The sequence below is a fragment of the Terrapene carolina genome, unplaced genomic scaffold, assembly GCF_002925995.2.
Source record: "Terrapene carolina triunguis isolate 2854851 unplaced genomic scaffold, T_m_triunguis-2.0 Scaffold88, whole genome shotgun sequence".
Lineage (NCBI taxonomy): Eukaryota > Metazoa > Chordata > Testudines > Emydidae > Terrapene > Terrapene triunguis.
The window spans coordinates 15,746,955-15,766,167 of NW_020664439.1; the positions used below are offsets into that span (position 1 = coordinate 15,746,955).

General features: G+C 41.7%; 1 protein-coding gene across 2 annotated transcripts in view; it reads right to left on the bottom strand.

The window, feature by feature from the left end:
- IRS1 (insulin receptor substrate 1) overlaps window positions 1–19,213 on the bottom strand; it is an 81,529-nt gene that overhangs the window by 4,013 nt on the left and 58,303 nt on the right. Inside the window, exon 2 of one of the 2 annotated variants that reach the window (XR_003369708.1) lies at window positions 15,356–15,480. The exons of the other annotated variant lie outside the window; for it this stretch is intronic. The gene's annotated coding sequence lies outside the window, so the exon portion shown is untranslated. The remainder of the gene's footprint in view (window positions 1–15,355; window positions 15,481–19,213) is intronic. 2 annotated transcript variants of the gene reach the window in all.

Below are 19,213 nucleotides of genomic sequence, written 5' to 3' on the forward strand. Positions count from 1 at the left end.
TGTGTGTGTGTGTGTGTGTGTGTGTGTGTGTGTGTGTGTGTGTGTGTACACAAATTAGAACGTATGAAGTGCTTCACCACTAGGACTTAAAAACTTTAGAGTATTTCTTGACTTCTGTGACAAAGTAACTGAATTTATTGTGGGAATGATTCCCATCTTGTGAGGACGACCTTGTCTGAATTAAATGGATAATACTGGGTCTCATCAGAAAGAGCTCCCAACATCAGAGACACCCCTGGTGGAGGTAGTAGCTATTGAGAAGACTACTTTGATAGACAAGAAATATAACAACACTTCTCATAGGAGTTCAATCAAGTTAGCGCCATAAGAACCAGAATGCTGGTTGAAAATTGTGCTCTACAACCTTGTAGGGTGAAATCAGAGTAGCCTTCGTAGAGAGCCACTTAACACTGGGATGTGCAGAAAACCTCCTTTTACTTAACATAAGAACATAATGTAGCGAACAGACCGTTTAACTTGGACACTTGTGTGTCCCATTTAAAAGGTCCCCCTGGATGAACTACAGGCTACCTCTAACCGACTTTAAAATCACATTTAGCCCCTGGACTTTTCATTAGCAAGTAGAATAAGTTCATTTTATAGACTTCTTTCTAGGGGCTATTACTGTTGATAACCTGTGTCAATTTTTGTTTATGTCACCTCTTTCAAAACACAAGACAGTTAGGATGAGCTTGTCTGGCCCTGGATGGAGGACTGGCCCTTGGGATAGATCTCTGAGTCAGTGGCATCAGGAGATATTACGCTAGGTTGATTTTTTTTTTTTAAAAATAGGATTTCCAGTGTTCCTCAGTTGAGGGAGCAAACAAAACCATGGGACCTTCACCTCAGCCAATGGAAATATTGATGGGATAAACAGGAATTAATGATCTCTCTCACATGAGTTCTTGTCAGGGAAGCTTATCTGTGCATGAAATCAGTATTCCCAATAGGCTTCAATAGGGACTGGACTTTTGTTAAGGCACAACTTGCTTTTTCGTCATGGGTGCCTTCATTTTTGTTTAACATTCCTCCAAGACAAGACTTTGTACCTTATAGTACCTAATATATCCTAAGATGCTTCAGAAACTATCATTCTGTATCTGATTTCTCTAAACACAGAGCCCTGATTAGCAGAACTGTCCAGGAAGTGATATGAGATCATTTCCTGTTTCTTTATTCATTATTATAACTACCATGATCCTGGAAGAGATCCTGGAGCACTTTGCCAGACCAAACACTAATGATTAGAGTGGAAAAAGCTGGCATCCATGTGCCAAGTAGGATTATTGTCTGTAAGATCATACAATGAGAATATGAAGACAAGTCTCCTTCTGGAAGACAGAAAAGCTCTCTGTAGATAGTTGTCAAGTAGACTTGAGAACATCCCATCTTGAACATAGGCTCCTGTAGACACTTATTCAGATGCTCAGGCAGAGCCCATTTCTCTGTCCCCAATTCTCCCAGGCTAGACATATAGTAGGATGAGGAACTGCCCCTCTACCAGGGAATGGGTTGTATTACTCCAATCTGTAATAAATGATGGAGGATTGCCTTCATGTCCTGCCATTTCCATAGTTGGCTTGAGACAAAACTGTGCATTTAATTCTTTCACAGCTCAGAATCCCCCCCTCTAGATAATGTTTAGCAACTTAATTTTGACCAATGGTGAATACCTATTAGTTCCCAAATTTAAAGAGCCTGGCACCAATCGGGGGAGATGGGGAGTTACTTGGGGGTGGAGAGGTCTACTCAAGACACAACTGGCAGAGAGTTATGAAGATTGCTCTGAAAATATCCATCATCACTTTAACTCCATTCATCCAAACTTGTTCCAACCACCAATGCAAAATGGTATTTTCTCCTGTTGTACTTCAGGGGCTCCTTCAACTTGCCATATGATCTGTATTCCTTTGCATTGTGTTTGGCAGGTGCCCGGATTATAACTTGACTTTTCTGATGACTCCATGACCACCTTGTCTCTTGCCTTCCATAACATTTTCCACTGATATAACAAGAAAGGAGGAAGCCAATTTGTATAGGAATTCACTCTCAATGACCAAAGACACTCATGCTTACAAGAAACAGAGTTGTATCCCACTATTCTGAGTAAGAGATATATGGCATACCTAATGTGAGCACAGAGAAAGTGGCTGTCAAAAGACATTTTCCAGAGAGAAGCTCTTAGGCTGTGAAATCTTTAGTTTTGAGAGGCACTACACATACAGTACTATCCAATGTTAGCACTGCTCATGCAAGGCATATGGGATTGCAGAGGTCCTTAGATTGTCAGACAATCCCACGTTAAGTCCTCCTGAGTGAGAAGCCCACTCTTTCAGGTAAAAATAACCTTCAGCTGGAAATGCTGAGTCTTTAGCCACCAGGAAAGATAGCCTTGTCCATCTTCTGTAGTGTCACCAGGTAGGATTTAGACTGCTACATGCAAACAAACTGTATGCTTTAAAATGAAGGCAAGAGGACTGGAAAAAAGTAAATGGTGGGACAAGAGGCCTCTTGACATTTGTTGTTCTGCATCCTGGGCTACTCTCATCCTTCCACATGCAGCTTCGGGGGGAATGCGATGTAGAAGGTGGTGGGGTATGATGATTAAGGCTACGTTTTAGTCACGGGTATTTTTAGTAAAAGTCATGGACAGGTCACGGGCAGTAAACAAAGATTCACAGCCCATGACCTGTCCATGACTTGTGTTATATACCCATAACTAAAACTTAGGCCAGGGAGTTGCAGGGTGGTTGCCTGAGACCCCCGCTGGTGTTGGGTGGGGGGGCAGGGAGCAGCCTGTCAGGCTCCCTACTGGGCTCCGCACAGCTCCCTGGAAGTGGCCAGCATGTCCCTGCAGCTCTTAGGGGGAGGAAAGGCCAGGTAGGCTCCACGTGCTGTCCTGCCATGAGCTCCAGCTCCCATTGGCCGGGTATTGCAGCCAATGGGAGCTGCAGGGCGGTGCCTCCGGGCAGGAGTGGCACGCAGAGCCCTCTGGCCCTTCCATCTCAGAGCTGCAGGGACATGCCAGCCGCTTCCTGAGAGGGTCCGCTCCCGCACCCCAACTCCTAGCCCTCAGCTCCCTCAAACACCCGGACTTGCCCAGGGACTGCCTGATCTGCTCTGGCAGCCCCAGAGCCAGCCGCACCAGAAGTCACGGAATCTGTGACTTCCGTGACAGACACAGAGCCTTAATGATGATCCACAATGGCAGCTGAGCATTACAGCCTGGTTGGAATGGCAGAGTGACTTGCAGCAGCAGCTAGGTACAATAGCCCAGATGGAGGACCATGGTGACACAGCAAAGGACATTAACCTCGTATTTTCTTAGTCTTCGGGATGGTTAGAAAATTCTATTAGTTTCTTATGATATCTCCCCACAGAGCATGAGAAGGGATATAAATATTTATCTAGAGAGCCACAGACCTTGGCCACAGTATCAAAACTCTCTCTCTTTTGTGTTTTGTTATTTTTGATCCTCTCACTCTGATTCAGACAGTGATTCTTCCTCCCCTGAGGAGGAATTTTTATTAATAAAATAATATTTCCTTCCCCTGTGGTGTTTGGCTCTGTGCTCCTGATTGAAAGGGTGAAGTGAAATTGGGCTCAGGGATTACTCTAGAAATATTTCAGGTGATTAGGACCCTCAAAGAAGTTGTGTTTATTGTCTACTCTGCGGCTTGTTTCAAGGCCTCTGGCATTATGACTCACAAGAAGATAGTGAGAGAGACACCTGTCACTGGAGTCAGCTTTATCAGTCCTGCTTGCAGCTTTTTTGCTAGGAGGTGACCCTGCCCAGATTGGAATGTGAGGGAGAAACTGCATTCTGTGCACAGAGAAAGCTAAATTGCCCCATAGGACACTTGAGTGAGGGCATTGTCTAAACATGAGATGCAGATCTTTCCTTGTGCCTTTGGCTTTTCAGCCTAGCTTTCTGTATGAAACCTGCCACTTCAGAGCCTCGGTTGCAGAAGCAGAGTCATGGAGAAAGAGTCCCCAAAAGGCAAGTACAGCCAGGGGGCCAAATTGATATTAAGATGGCCAAATTATTGAGCCAAATTGTTACCCAGCAATTTGAAATAAAATTTTGGAGTTTTCCTCAGAAAATCTCTAACAGTGGATCCTCATCTGTGAAAGATGAAAATACAACCAAAACAGAATATAGTTAGGGATAGTTTATTACAAAATGATCTACAGATTATCCCAGCAGGCTGAACATTAAGAGGTTTTATTTGTACATTAAATTACTATAGTCCAGGATTTCATACTCCGTGTTGAAATACAAAAACTTAACAGCTATTTACTACCTCTGCTTGAACAGGCTGTTTATTATTCCCTAGTTTTCACTTTTGTCAAATAAAAATCCAGTCCTTCTTCAATTTTGGCCATTTGGGACAAAAATTAAATTTTGACTTCATTGTTTTGTCCAGTAAATTAAACTGTAAAATAGATTTCTGAATAAACCTCTCAAGTTAATGAGTACCAGAGCATTAGGAATATATGATCTCACTAATGCGCCATACTGAGATTTAACACAATACTTCAGGTGCAAATGCAGAAAACCAAAAAGGAGAGGGAATTTTTTCATTAAAGTTATGATTTAGATATACATGGCACAACTAAATATGGAACTGTATATCATTTTATATATATATATATTTTACACGAGGTTCCTGAATTAAACCATAAATTAAGTAATGCCCAATTATATTACCTATCCTAACAAAGATAAACCTGCTTCATTAATTTGCATGTGTTAGACTGTGCAACCCGGACTCACATTGGCGAATGTTACATGACAAGTAGTATGCTTTTCAATGGCAAAAGTTGTGGTGTCTCCTTTAAAATTATTCAATGGCAAATGCAGAAATTATTCTTTTATTATGGTGTTTTTGCATCATGTTCTAATTTTAGGTACTGAACTTGCTGTCCAGAGTTTATGCCACATATTTTATTTGAAATTTTCCACAACTGTGAAACAGCAGGGATAATACACTATAATTCTAGTAGCACATGTTCAACACCTGATTTACAGACTCGAAACAGCCTAAACAAAACATAACAAATTTTAGTTTGTAATCCATTGGTAGTATATTTAAAAAATACATGTTTCATATTTTCTAAAAATGTTACTAAATGAAAAAGGACTCAAAATGTTTCTTTTAAGTAAGTATTTAAAATTTTTCTCTCAAACAGTAAGAGCTTTTTATTTGTCCTCTCCCCAGTGTACTATTAAATTGTTTCAATGGGGAAAGCGCCTGATATAGATTTAAGTCATCATCTGGGTGTCCTATTGTTTCTTATCAACAAGCATCAGTGTTTCCTTAACAACATACAAAACAGCACACACAAGACAAATGTTTTAATAGATGGTGCTAGGACTAGAGTGAGCTGAAGTAAGGATCATTAACATTACTGACGTCATTGTTGGCAGCTTAACAAAAGGGAAAACCTGTGTTTAATCTATTTCCTACTCACCATAGGCTGTAGTGGAGTCCCCAATAATATGGTTTGTGGTTAACTTTATGGAAGAAGTTGGTAATGCAAGAAAAATGCACTGAAACAAACAAGCATCTTTAAAAGTTACTACATGGTATGTTTGACGAGTGATCTCTGCTCATCATCTGTTAAAAGATACAGTTAACACTAATGTATGATCCAGTTGGCAGAACTTTCTTTTCACTGGGTTTTTAGGCCAGACTGGATACAAGACAGCTCAACTGTAGTTCTCAATACTATTAAAGCCTATTTTAAGATTTCATATTAGCAACATATGATTTACTTCTCCTGGAGTAAGCAACTGAAGACTTTCTGAAGTTCACTTATTTCCCTTTAGGGGTAAATAAAAAAAGGGGGAGGGGCATTTAAGACTAACTATCCTAAAACAGTAAATAGTCTAGACAAAAAGAATTTTTTTTCCTGAAGTCAACTGAAACCTCATGCATACAAGGGAAGTGTGCTTAAAAAGTATTCAATTTATCATCCTCATTCTTTCCTCCCCAAGCAATTCTCGTTGAAAAACACAAGACTAAAATATCTCCAAGCTATGAAAATGAAAAATAGGGCTATGTTAAAGCAAAAGAAGCATTCCAGCCTCCCATTTAAATTTCTTATTCTGATTTATTGGGTGCCAACACTGTGTTTGGTGCTGTACAAGGCATATGTAAAACAGTCCCACACAAACTACATGATTATCCTGTTTAAAAGAAGAAATGCAAGTACACCTCTACCCCGATAGAACGCTGTCCTCGGGAGCCAAAAAAATCTTACCGTGTTATATCGAACTTGCTTTGATCCGCCGGAGTGCGCAGCCCTGCCCCCCCGGAGCACTGCTTTACCGCGTTATATCCGAATTCGTGTTATATCGGGGTAGGGTTGTATGCACTTTTCTTAACAATTTCAGCTGAGTCAAATTATTGTGCTCAGTTCAGCAAATAGATGCAACTAGTTTACTACTGCTTAACATGCCAGGCAAATAGGGCAAAATGCATCTCCAGTAATACTGGATCTACTTGGTATACTGTGACATTACATTGTAATTTCAACTGAATGTCAATACAATAAAAAAGCACAGACAGAAATGGGGGGCAACAGCTAGAAGGTGATTAAGGTAGGGATGTCTCTCCCTTCCTCCACAAAGGTAGCAACAGGGAAATTAAAAACAAACAAACAAAAAAAGTTTAACAACTGTTGTTTTGGGGGGGGGGAGAGCTGGTCACTATACATGAAAATATTCCTGGATAGACTGAAAAACTGTCAATTATGGGATGGTGATAGAATACTCATTACTGTAACAATATACTGGGCTACCATACTATCTTCCTGTATTGTAGGCAGGAAAAAAAAAAAAAAAACCACACACACACTTTGGATGAGCTTTAGTCTAAGCAAAATAGTACCTGTCTAATGTACAGCCTGGATTTTTCAGACTGCTGTCATAGTTTTTCGCTACCCCTAATTCAGAATCCTGCTCTGCAAGACTTGGACAGATGAATCTCTGCTGAACATGGGCAGTCTGCTCTGCAACTGCTAAGCTCTTGGTCAGGCAGCTACCTTGGAGGTTTGGGAAAGGGAAAACACTCAAGACCCCTATTCAATACAGATAGTGTTTATAATATAATATATGGAGATATACCTATCTCATAGAACTGGAAGGGACCCTGAAAGGTCATTGAGTCCAGCCCCCTGCCTTCACTAGCAGGACCAAATACTGATTTTGCCCCAGATCCCTAAGTGGCCCCACAAGGACTGAACTCACAACCCTGGGTTTAGCAAGCCAATGCTCAAACCACTGAGCTATCAAACTGGGAATTGTGTAAAGAGGTTCACTTTATTCCAAAACCCATATTTTTCCTTGTCCTCTCCCCATCCCTACAATAAATATATGGAAATCAAACTCTTCCCAACTTCAAGACTCTGTTTTCATTTGGTGGGAAGAATCTTTCTCCAGACTTTTACAGACAAGGCAGGACTAATTATGGGGGAGAAGGAATTTAATTTTTTAAAATTTCTTCCCCATCTCTTGTTTTTCCTCTCTCTATTCTTCCTATCTCCCCTTGTGGATCCGGAGACAGAATAGGCCCACTGCTCCTCCATGCATGTTGTAAGAGGTGACTAAAAGGGGGCTGCTTGGAGAGGGATGGGCTCCGCCAGGTTAAAAATTTGCCCAAGACACACCATATGATGAGCAAGTCAACCATGTCCATAGCGGATTGGTTGCAGCCTGGGTTAATAATGACCGTGCCATCCGTCTCCCACCAGGGCGGATGCAACAAGTATACTACTGGTGTAACCCCAACAAAGAGGATCCGTGAAACAGATAACATTACCATAGCCACATGGAATATAAGAACATTGAGACAAATAGGGAGGTTGAAAGAACTCACGTACAAAATGAAACAATACACCTGGCACCTCCTAGTAATCTCTGAGGTCAGATGGAAGAATTTTGGAGAGGCACTAACAGAAGAAGGCTATGTACTCTATTACAGTGGAGAGGACAAACATGTAAACGACGTAGGGTTTCTTGGGCATAAAGATAAAGAATTCAGTATTAGGATGCCGCCCAATGTCCAGCAGGCTTATTTCCCTCTGTCTAAAGGCAGTACCATTTAATATGACAGTGGTACAAGTCTAAGCTCCTACAACAGACTATGACGATGAGCAAATTGAAGATTTTTACAATCAGCTCCAAGACATCATCGATAAGGTACACAAGAAATATATCCTGATTGTAGAGGGAGATTGGAATGCTAAAGTGGGTACTGACGCACAGGCAGATTGGGGAGATTATTGTGGCCCATTCTGTAACGCGGTAATGAATGAGAGAGGATTGAGACTTTTGGAGTTTGCTAGCCATAACAATCTGGTTCTTGCAAACACATTAGAAGCACATAAAGCATCCAGACGATCAACATGGCATGCACCTGATGGTCTACATCACAGCCAGATTGACTACATCATGGTGCAAAACCAATTTAGTTCTGGGATTAACAGAGCTAAAACAAGGAGCTTTCTCCAGTGCTGATACTGGAAGTGATCACGACCTTGTGACATTAAACTTTTGGCTGCGGCTAAGGAAAATCGTTAGGCCAAAGTTCACCAGAACCAAGTTTGACTTAGAAAGACTCAGAGAGCGAAACATTGCAGAGTCATTCCAAGCAATGATTGGCGGAAAATTTGCCCCACTGCTTCCTCTAAAGGAAGATGTAGAAACAATGACCAACAATTTCAACACTGTAATGAATGAGGCAGCAATGGACATCCTTGGGAAACACCGTAAGAAGACAAAACCATAGGTCACAAATGAAATACTACATGTGTGTGACATTAGAAGAGAACTTAAGAGAGATAATAACTGTAGTGAAGGAGCTGATAAATACAGAGCGATTAGCAGAAAGATCAAGAAAGGAATGAAGGTGGCCAAGGAGATATGGATTGAAAAACAATGCTCTAAAATTGAAGAGTGTATCAATAATAAAAACAGCAAATGAGCCTTCCAGGTTGTAAAAGATCTGATGAAGGAAAGATGGACCAAAGCTAATCCAATTCAAGACAAAGAAGGGAACAGTCTTACAGAAGAAAGGGACATCATCAATAGGTGGACAAACTACTGCTCTGATCTATACAACCACCAGACAAATGGAGATCCTAGTGTCCTAGACAGCCCAGGAGGATGACTTTCCATTACTGCACGAAGAAATGGAGACAGTTGTGAAATCATTCAAGAATGGAAAGGCTACAGGTATTGACAACATCCCAGCTGAACTGATGAAATTTGGAGGAGAAATAGTTACAGATGTACTCACCAAGATCTGCAACAAGATATAGCAGACCAGTGAGTGGCCCTCCACGTGGACACAGTCACTAATCATCACTCTGCCAAAGAAAGGCAACATGCAATTGTGTCAAAATTACCAGACCATAAGCTTAATTAGCCATCCCAGCAGTGATGCTGAAAGTCATATTGAACAGATTGAAGCCACAAGCGGAGAATATCATCGCTACAGAACAGGCTGGCTTTCGTACTGGAAGTAGTACCACAGAACAGATTTTCAACCTTCCTGTTCTATGTGAGAAGCAGTACTTACAACATCAGCAGGACATCTACCACGTCTTTGTTGATTTCAAGAAAGCGTTTGACGGAGTATAACACGAAGCTCTCTGGGCAATGAAGAAGTACAATGTTGGTCATAAGCTTATTCTTACCATTAAACAGCTGTACGCCAAGGCCAGCCGTGCAGTTCTCGTCAATGGCACAACAGGAGAGTGGTTTCGCACCACTGTTGGAGTCTGGCAAGGCTGCCTTCTTTCACTCACACTGTTCAACATCTACTTGGAGTGCATAATGACTGATGGCCTAGAAGATCACATATGCAGAGTCAGCATTGGGGGAGGTGAACAATCTCAAATCTTCGGTACGCTGATGACATTCATGGCCTGGCAGGCAGCAAAGATGAACTTGCCAACCTTGTGAAACGATTGGGTGAAACCTCCGCAAAATACGGCATGGAAATCAGTACAGAGAAAACCAAGCTGATGACAAACAAATGTGACAGGATCAGCTCACATATCACTGTCAATGGACAAGAGCTGGAGACAGTGAAACAGTTCAAGTATTTGGGGGCAACCATCATTGATGAAGGATCAAAGGCAGAAATACTGGCAAGAACTGTGCAAACAGCAGCAGCAGTGGCAAAGCTAAAGCCAATTGGAGGAATAAGAACATCTCCCTGGAATCCAAACAAACTGCTGCATGCATTGGTCATCTCCATTTTTCTGTATGCGTGAGAGACATGAATCCTTTGGCAGAATTTGAACGGAAAATACAGGTAGAAGAGATGAGATACTTCCGTAAAATCCTGGGCCTCTCCTACTTGGACCATGTCACTAATGAAGAGGTCCGCAACATCATCACCCAATGCGCGGGTCATATGAAGACCTCCTGACGACTGTGAAAAAGCGCAAACTGAAGTGGTACGGCCATGTAACAAGATCATCGGGCCTATCCAAGATCATCCTCCAAGGGACAGGGGAAGAGAAGAAGAGGTAGACAGAAGAAGAGATGGATTGGCAATATAAAAGTGAACAAGAATGGATTTCGCAGAGACTCAAGCACTGACACACAATCGTCAGGGGTGGATACAATTGGTTGATTGCTCATCAGTGATGGTGCCCCAGTGACCAATGCAGTTATGGGAGTGGTGGAAGTGGTGATGATGACAACGACATATAGTGTTCTTCCCCCTCCTACTATTTCACTCCTTTAGCTAAATTCCCCCATTTCACCTCACATGCAGTTTCTTCATTCTGCCAGTGGGAAATGCAGGACTCTCTACCTTATCTGCTGGAAGCCTGATCTTTACCTTCTGCACTAACAAATCAGAAGGTATTCTGCTGAGCAGTTTTCAAGTAGATGTTGCCTGGCAGACCTTGTCTTCAGAAGTTCAAAAAAGCTGTGTACTTAACTTGAGTTACTTAAAGACTATGGCTTTACTTTGACCATGGGAGAGCTACAAGCTAGCTTGTCATCACTAAGATTTTTACCTCAAGTTTGCTAACTCGAGTTAAGAACAGACCTTTCTTCCTAGTGAAGACAGCTGCAGAGAATGGTCTTACAGAAAATGAGAGCTATCGTTTTAGCCATTTCAGGAGAAGGGAAATGGTGCAGAAGACAAGATGAAAAGGGTTGTGGGGGAGGGGAGAAGGCAGGGGAATTTAAGGAGTGCAAGATGTAGAAGAGAAGGCAAAGGATGGGGTGTGAAATGGAGTAGCAGATGGCTACGTGAAAGAGAGAAGATAAATGGGGCAGTGGGGCTTGTGACAAAGTGGAATATATCTGTATCCAACTGTGAACTCCTTTTTTTTTTACTATGATCTCCATTTTGTATTATGTGCTGATCACGTCTCAACTTGCTCAAGAAAAACAAGGTGGGTAAGGCAACATTTTTTTTGGATCAACTTCTGTTGGTGAAAAAGACAAGACCTGAAAAAGAGCTCTGCATAGCTCAAAAGCTTGTCTCTATCACCAACAGAAGTTGATCCAATAAATGGACCACCTCACCCACTCTGTTTCTCCAATACCCTAGGACCAACACAGCTAGGACACCACTGCAAACTTGTGCAAGTCAAGCCTACTAAGTTACATTACAGATAAGCCCTTTTCATAGGCAGGATGGCTGACATCCCACTGAAGGATCACTATCAATCAAGACATCAGTGTGGTGCTATCAACTTTGAATGTCTCAATTACTGGCCCACTCCCTGGAACAATCCTTTTTTCTACACAGGTGAGGCAAGACTGACTGGGGAGGGGGCTGGAGCCTTGCAGTTGAGCACATACAGGGGCTGCTCTAGCTGTAAGCAAACTATGCAGTTGTTTATGGTGGTAGATTTAGCCCAGTCACCCTCCATGAGTGGCACTGCATCCCACATACCAGGTCACAATGTCACTCCCCCACCTCCCATCATGTCAGAGGGGTGGCAGCGCTAAATCTGCCACCCTAGGCTTATGGGGGTGGAGGGACCGTACACTGACGTTTCAAGCTAGGGCTGCAGATTGTCTTGTGCAGCCTCTGAGTGTATGGCATAAGGAGACAGACTTTACCTAAGAAGGGGAGCTGCTCTGAAGCAGGATGCCAACCATTGCCATATGTAAGCAGAACATGCAGGAGAGAGGGCAGGAGGGACTGCCAAGCATAAGTGCTGATTAACTTCAGCCTTACAGATGGGGTGAGACCTAACATGGGGAGGGTGCATCTCAGGACTTTTGTTATTTTTCAAGTTTCAGAGTGGTAGCCATGTTAGTCTGTATCATCAAAAAGAATGGGGAGTACTTGTGGCACCTTAGAGACTAACAAATTTATTTGGGCATAAGTTTTCGTGGGCTAAAACCCACTTCATCAGATGCACGCAGTGGAAAATACAGTAGGAAGATATAGATATATACACACACACACACACACACACAGAACATGAAAAAATGGGTGTTGCCATACCAACTCTAACAAGACTAATCAATTAAGGTGGGCTATTATCAGCAGGAGAAAAAAACTTTTTGTAGTGATAATCGGGATGGCCCATTTCAAAGAGTTGACAAGAAGGTGTGAGTAACAGTAGGGGAAAAATTAGCATGGGGAAATAGTTTTTACTTTGTATAAATGACCCATCCACTCCCAGTGTTTATTCAAGCCTAATTTAATGGTGTCCAGTTTGCAAATAAATTCCAATTCTGCAGTTTCTCATTGGAGTCTGGTTTTGAAGTTTTTTTTGTTGGAGAATTGCGACTTTTAGGTCTGTAATTGAGTGACTAGGGCGGTTGAAGTGTTCTCCGACTGTTTTTTGAATGTTGTAATTCTTGACGTCTGATTTGTGTCCATTTATTCTTTTGCATAGAGACTGTCTGTTTTGGCCAATGTACATGGCAGAGGGGCATTGCTGGCACATGATGGTATATATCACATTGGTAGATGTGCAGGTGAATGAGCCTCTGATGGTGTGGCTGATGTGATTAGGTCCTATGATGGTGTCCCCTGAATAAATATGTGGACTGGAGGGATTTAACTAGAAGCCCAGAGTGCCCACAGCATTGATGAAATTCTGATGGAGTGTAAGCAAATGGAGGGGCTCAGGGAGGTCTAAGGTACTGGTTCCAGGGCCAGAGCATTCAGACTGCAAAGTCCTACATCCCAAGGAGCAGACATCAGGTAAGAGATCAGAGGCCTAGGAGTCTGCCCCATAGACCCAGCCCTGATTACAGTTGAAATTCATGGGCAAAACGATTGGGTTCACTTACAAAAAAGACTGATACCAGGCCAGGTTGTGACAGGGCTAATACCAAAAAAAAATAAATCCTCCCTTTTTTACCTTCCCAAAAATTATATTCAGTGTCTGCAGGAAAAATTATAAACAAGAGATGGGAACTAGCCCAAGTGATACGAGTCACCTTGCCTTTATCAAGAATGGACTTTAAAAGATACACCAAAGCTGAGCAGGAGCTGGTCAATCACAAATGGATCACCGTCCCATTCAGAACTCCAATGAAGGAAAGGGTGACAGCCGACTAGCAGGACTGCCACTGCCTAAGATCAGCACTGAATTAGGGATGTTCATAATCAGTTAAAAAAAGTTAACCGGTTAAACAATATAATTTTAATTGTTTAACCAGTTAACCGAAGTAGCTACGGCCGGCCTGGCATGGCGGAGGATGGGGTCGTTCTGGCTGGCATGACACAGCTGGGGCCCCACTGGCTGGCGTGGCACGGCCGAGGCTGTGGCCACTCTGGCGCAGCCGGGGTTGGGGTCCCTCTGGGTGGGCGGCCTGACGCAGCCGGGGCTGCTCCAGCCGGCATGGCTGGGGTTTCTCCAACTGGCGTGGGGACTCCGGGGTTAATGGTTAAGGTTGGTTAACAGTAAGCCTAATGCTTACTGTTTAACCTTTTACATCCCTACATTGAATACAAGCCCCTCATCAGCCTCACCAAGCTCATCATCAGAAATAAGCTCCCAACAAACAAGGACCCACCAACTCAAAGTGGCACCAAATCCTGCTGTAACAACTGATGCAAAATCTGCAGACATATCTCCACTGGTACAAGGGTCAATACACCTCAGAACACACCTTTCAAGATCCATGGGTCTTACACATGCCTATCACATGTGGTATACCTCACCCAGTGCACTAAATGCCCCAACAACGTGGGTGAAATGAGATAATCACTATGCTTCAAATGAGCTCACATAGAAAAATTATGAGAGACACCACCACAAACACTGTTCACAAAACAATCACTCTGTTATCTGACCTCTAAGCTCTCATCCTCAAAGGGAATCTACAACAACATCTTCAAGAGACAAGCCTGGGAACTTACATTCATAACTTTGCTAGACAATAAAAATCCTGGTCTAAGGCTACGTCTATACTACAGCTTAGGTCGGCAGAATTTATGTCACTCAGGGACATAAATAAACCACCCCCTTGAGCGAAATAAAATTACACTGACAAAAGCACTGGTGTGGACAGAGCTTCTGCCGCTCGCGGAGGTGGTTTTATTATGCTGATGGGAGAGCTCTCTCCCATTGGCATAGAGCATCTTCACCAGATGTGCTGCATCAATGCAGCTGCAGCACTGTACATGTAGATATGCCCTTAATAAAGGCAGTGAATTTATTGCTTATTACTTATTACAACTGTTTGTAACCCACTAACACCCCCTTTTTTGTCCTTTTCTATTGAGGTGTTAACAAGCCACTTCACCTTGAATAGTCTCTTATAGTACTTGTGAACTACTTACTCTAAACAATCTGTTCGACTTTGTATTTAGCTATGACCTTTCCCATACCTAAAGAGCAGCTCTGTATAGCTCAAAATCTTGTCTCTTTCACCAACACAAGCTGGCCCAATAAAAGGTATTACATCACCAACCTTGTCTCTAATATCATGGGACCAACATGGCTACAGCACTAGTGCAAAGGAACACTTATGAATTAAGCAGTTTTAGAGCCTGTCTACTCAGTGAAAAATCAGCATAAAATCCAAACCAATCAGTTCAGTCAACAAGAGAGGGCTAGGACAGGCTAGCGATAGGAAACTGAGGGGGCAACAGCCAGCAAACATCAATATAGGAGGGAGTGACAATTACAGGTCATATGTGTATGCTTCATCTATAAGGAGCAGAAAACAAGTCAGTTTTCTAGGCTGTTGTAGAAAGATGTTAGAAAAAATGCAATTAATCAGGTTGCGAATGGAAAGAGATGCTGCAGGGAACACCTTCTTACTTTATTATGGAAGTTCAACAGACAGAAGATTGAACACAGCTGACTCAGCTCAAAAACTGCATTTCTAGTTTATCATTTTTACCTTTCCAATTTTGAAAAAGAAATTATTGTCCATCAATGGGTTGAGTAACAGGAAAGTGAGTTGCAGCCTGCAGATTGTGGGTTTCTTTTTCTTATAAAATGGCAAACACAGGAGAGACTGTATCCCTGTGGAAAAATGTTACATTTTTAGTGAAGTTCTTGTTGGCTTTTTGCCCCAGTTTAATAAAAACACAATGTGTTTTGGATCCCTTTGCCCTCTCTACAGGCTTTTTTAATAACAATCCAGGCTGAACATTCAACTAAAGCACCATTCCAACCAATATGAAGGGAATATTTTTTTCCCCCCAGGAAGAAGAGACAAGTAATAAAGGTTCCCATAAAGTCAGAGAATTCAGACTCCGACTAGATTTGGTTCATCTAGCTCACCTAGAAACCTTTTATAATGCTGCTCTAATACTCCTGGCAACTTAGACTTCCTCTGGTGTTCCTTACATAAGGATAGCGACGGTACCCATCCTCTTTTCCTCTCCCCAAAAATCGTAACTTGCAGCATAGAATATAAATATCAGATACCAAATGTGTATCATCATGCTAATAGTTTCAATATTCATTGCACAAAGTGTTTGCTGCTGCTCTAAAACTCTCACAGAAATTGATCAAGTCAGCCAAAGCAGTAACTGGTTATTGTAGAAGTTGCTCTGTTTGCTGAAACTGAAGGACATGAGAGATGCTGGGCATCCTCAGTTCCCACAGAAGATCAAGATATCTATTCTCAAGTTGATAGAAGTTAAGGATTCTGAGTCCCTTCCAGGACTGGGCCCACAATCTAGAGAATCCAAAGTAGTAAACCTGCTAGTAACAATCCCTTTTTACTCTCTTCCTTTTAAACTGAATGTTGAATTTTACCGTTGAAGAGCAAAAATTGGATCAGTGTTTATTTTCATCATCCTACTCAATGTAAACTACTCCTCATCCCAGTCGCCTTTATTTTTTTTTTAAATTATGATACATTGGGTGGGATTTTCAAAAGCACTTAGCAATGTCCTAATTGTCCCCAATAAAAATGGTAAAATTGGTAAAAATTGCCATTGACGTCAATGAGAGCACAGTTAGCCAAATGCTGAGCTTTTCTGAAAAATCCCATCTTTTATTTTTATGCCAAAGGTTTTAAAAAGCTTAAATGCATTATAAAAATATTTATTTTGGGAACTACTATAAATCTGAGCCTATTGTACATCTCCAAACATAGGGAACAGAAAAAACTGTATTGCATTTTTTTTTAAAATACACTACCAACTCAACATATTTTGCATCCAGATTTTTTTAATGAAAAAACCACAAGGATGTCAAAAATCTTCTCAAAAAAATCGTATTTGATCGATTTTAAAACTACACAATCTGATGGTTAAAATACTGCAGTTAAGTTTTAAGTGGTCTGTCAAAACAAGTGCCATTTACAGCTGAGAGTGCAGGATTAATAATTGGAAGACGTTACCTTGCATGGTTCTTCATGACGCAATTCATTTCTCAAAAGGAATTTCTTACAAAAGAATATTGCTTTATTTCTTTTAATGTAGTTAGGAGCAGAACAATCCCACCAATACTACTAACAATTGGAACTGCTATCTCTCCAGGGGGAAAAAGTAGGTAACCTACCTGGCTCTTGATATATTAACACAGCCTCAAAATTGTAGCTAGTTTGAATACACAATTAACCCTGACTGAACTTATAAAGATGCACTGAGGCTTCCCGTATATTGGTATGACCAACATAGCAAAGATAAAAGGTTTTCTAGCATCCAATAGGACTATCACAGAGCTCAATTTTCAATGGTCACTTGTGCCATCTTTCTGCAACCCTGCTAACAATTCATATGCTGTTTACAAAGTGAAGGCATTCTCTTCACTGGTTTAAACAAGAAGAGTGGGACCTATATATAAAACTGATGTCTCAGCACTAATTTTATTAGTATGAAGCATCTCCAGGGCCAGTGTAAGGGAGAGGCAAAATTCATAGATATCAAAGACAACTTTTATTAAGTAATATTATTGTTTCCTAATATAAAATGACTGCTAGACAACTTAGGAGCAATTTTAAGACACAAAAAATTTAGTTACACTTAGCAAGTCTTATTTGTCCAAGGATAAGTGAACTGGCAGGCAGTACAGTGAGACAGAAATGTTTTCCTGACAGCACCTTAAAGAACTACGTGCCTACAGCCACATCTACAGAAGCCTTGTGGTGACCGTTCTGGATTTTTGTATGTATAACAGTTCATGTATGTCTGCCATAAAGCTAAGCCTGCAAAATTCTGCTTAGCTGGGGCCATTTCTATTGATGAACATGTATGAAGAGTGCAGAACGTGACTGTGGTGGAGGGAGACTGGGTATGTCTACACAGCAAAGAAAAACCGTCAGCTGGCCCACTGCCACCTGATTTGGGCTAGCACGGCTCAGGCTGTGGGGCTGTTTTATTGCCGTTCAGACTTCCGGGATCAGGCTGGAGCCCAGGCTCTAGGACCCTGAGGGGTAGGAGGGTCCCAGGGCTCCAGTCTGAGCCTTGAAGTCTACACAGCAGTGAAACAGTCCCACTGACCAAGCCTGAGTCAGCGGGGATGGGTCAGCCATGGGTTTCTCTTTGCTTTGTGAAAGGAAAATATACAGCAGTCTCTGAAGTGGGTAACCTGGCCACCGGACCACAGCACCATTCTTCCTGGTCCCCCTGATGTTTTGCCTGTCCAAATGAAGTGGTTAGCCTATACAGCACTACTTGAAGTGCTGAAGGAACAAGTGCTTTACTGACTGTAGAAGGAACACTTTCTCTAGTGTCCAACAAGAGGACACTAAGGATCAACAATGATAATGAAGGAGCAACTGGGAGGCAGAACAGAAGAATGAACAGATGTCCAGGAAAGCAGAAAAATCGCACAAAATAGATTAGAACCAACCAGAAAAAACACAAAATTGCCAAAAAATGGGGGTGGAGGGGAAAAATTGGGACACGAGAATTAGACAAAACATCCATTCAGCCAATTACCACATTATGCTGTATATCTAGTACAACACCTTACATTTCTGTTAAAAGAGCTCGCTGTGTCTTACAGCAAGTGGTTCTGCCCACCAGAAAAAATGTAATTCAAGTAAATACAGAATTAAAAGGAGAGAGTGAGAAGTCCTGCATGAAAAAACTACAACAGAGAGATGAGGTACTAGCTCAGACTAGCCTATAAGAAAATAAAGCAGTCATTTGACCATAAGCCATAGTCCTCCTAACAGTGACTCCATTAGAGGCGAGTTTAGCTGATTGATTAAAAGATCATCTTGATGTCAAGAAAACACAGGTCACATGTAAATTATGTATTTGGAACACTTAAAATAAATCTTTGCCACTTAAACCCATAAAATTGTTTTTGATACGAATATTCTTGCTACATTCCTGACATATACTTCCAGTAATCTGCACTTAGTTTGCCCTACCCTGAAGACCTAGAAGGGCTTAGTGCTAGTAATTCTCATGTAGTCAATCATCAAGAGCCACATACATTTTGCACAATTTGTACAATAAAAAATTACAATTTTGCACATGAAAGAATATAGTAACTGATTTTTCACAGGTGATCATTTGTGTATTCTCCATTTGACACCTGGGACCTGATTCTCAGAAGGTCTGGGCACTCATAACTGCAACTAAGCCAATGGAAGTTATGGAAATTTTGATAATAAGGCAGTGTGGTCTGGAGGTATAAGCACAGTATTCAAAGTCAGGAGATCCTTAAATCTAACCTTGGGTCTTTTACTGATTTCTTGTTGGTCTTACACATGTCACTTATCCCTTCTGTCTCAGGTTCCCCATCTGTAAAATAGATATTATACTACTTCACATCTACCTTCCAAGGT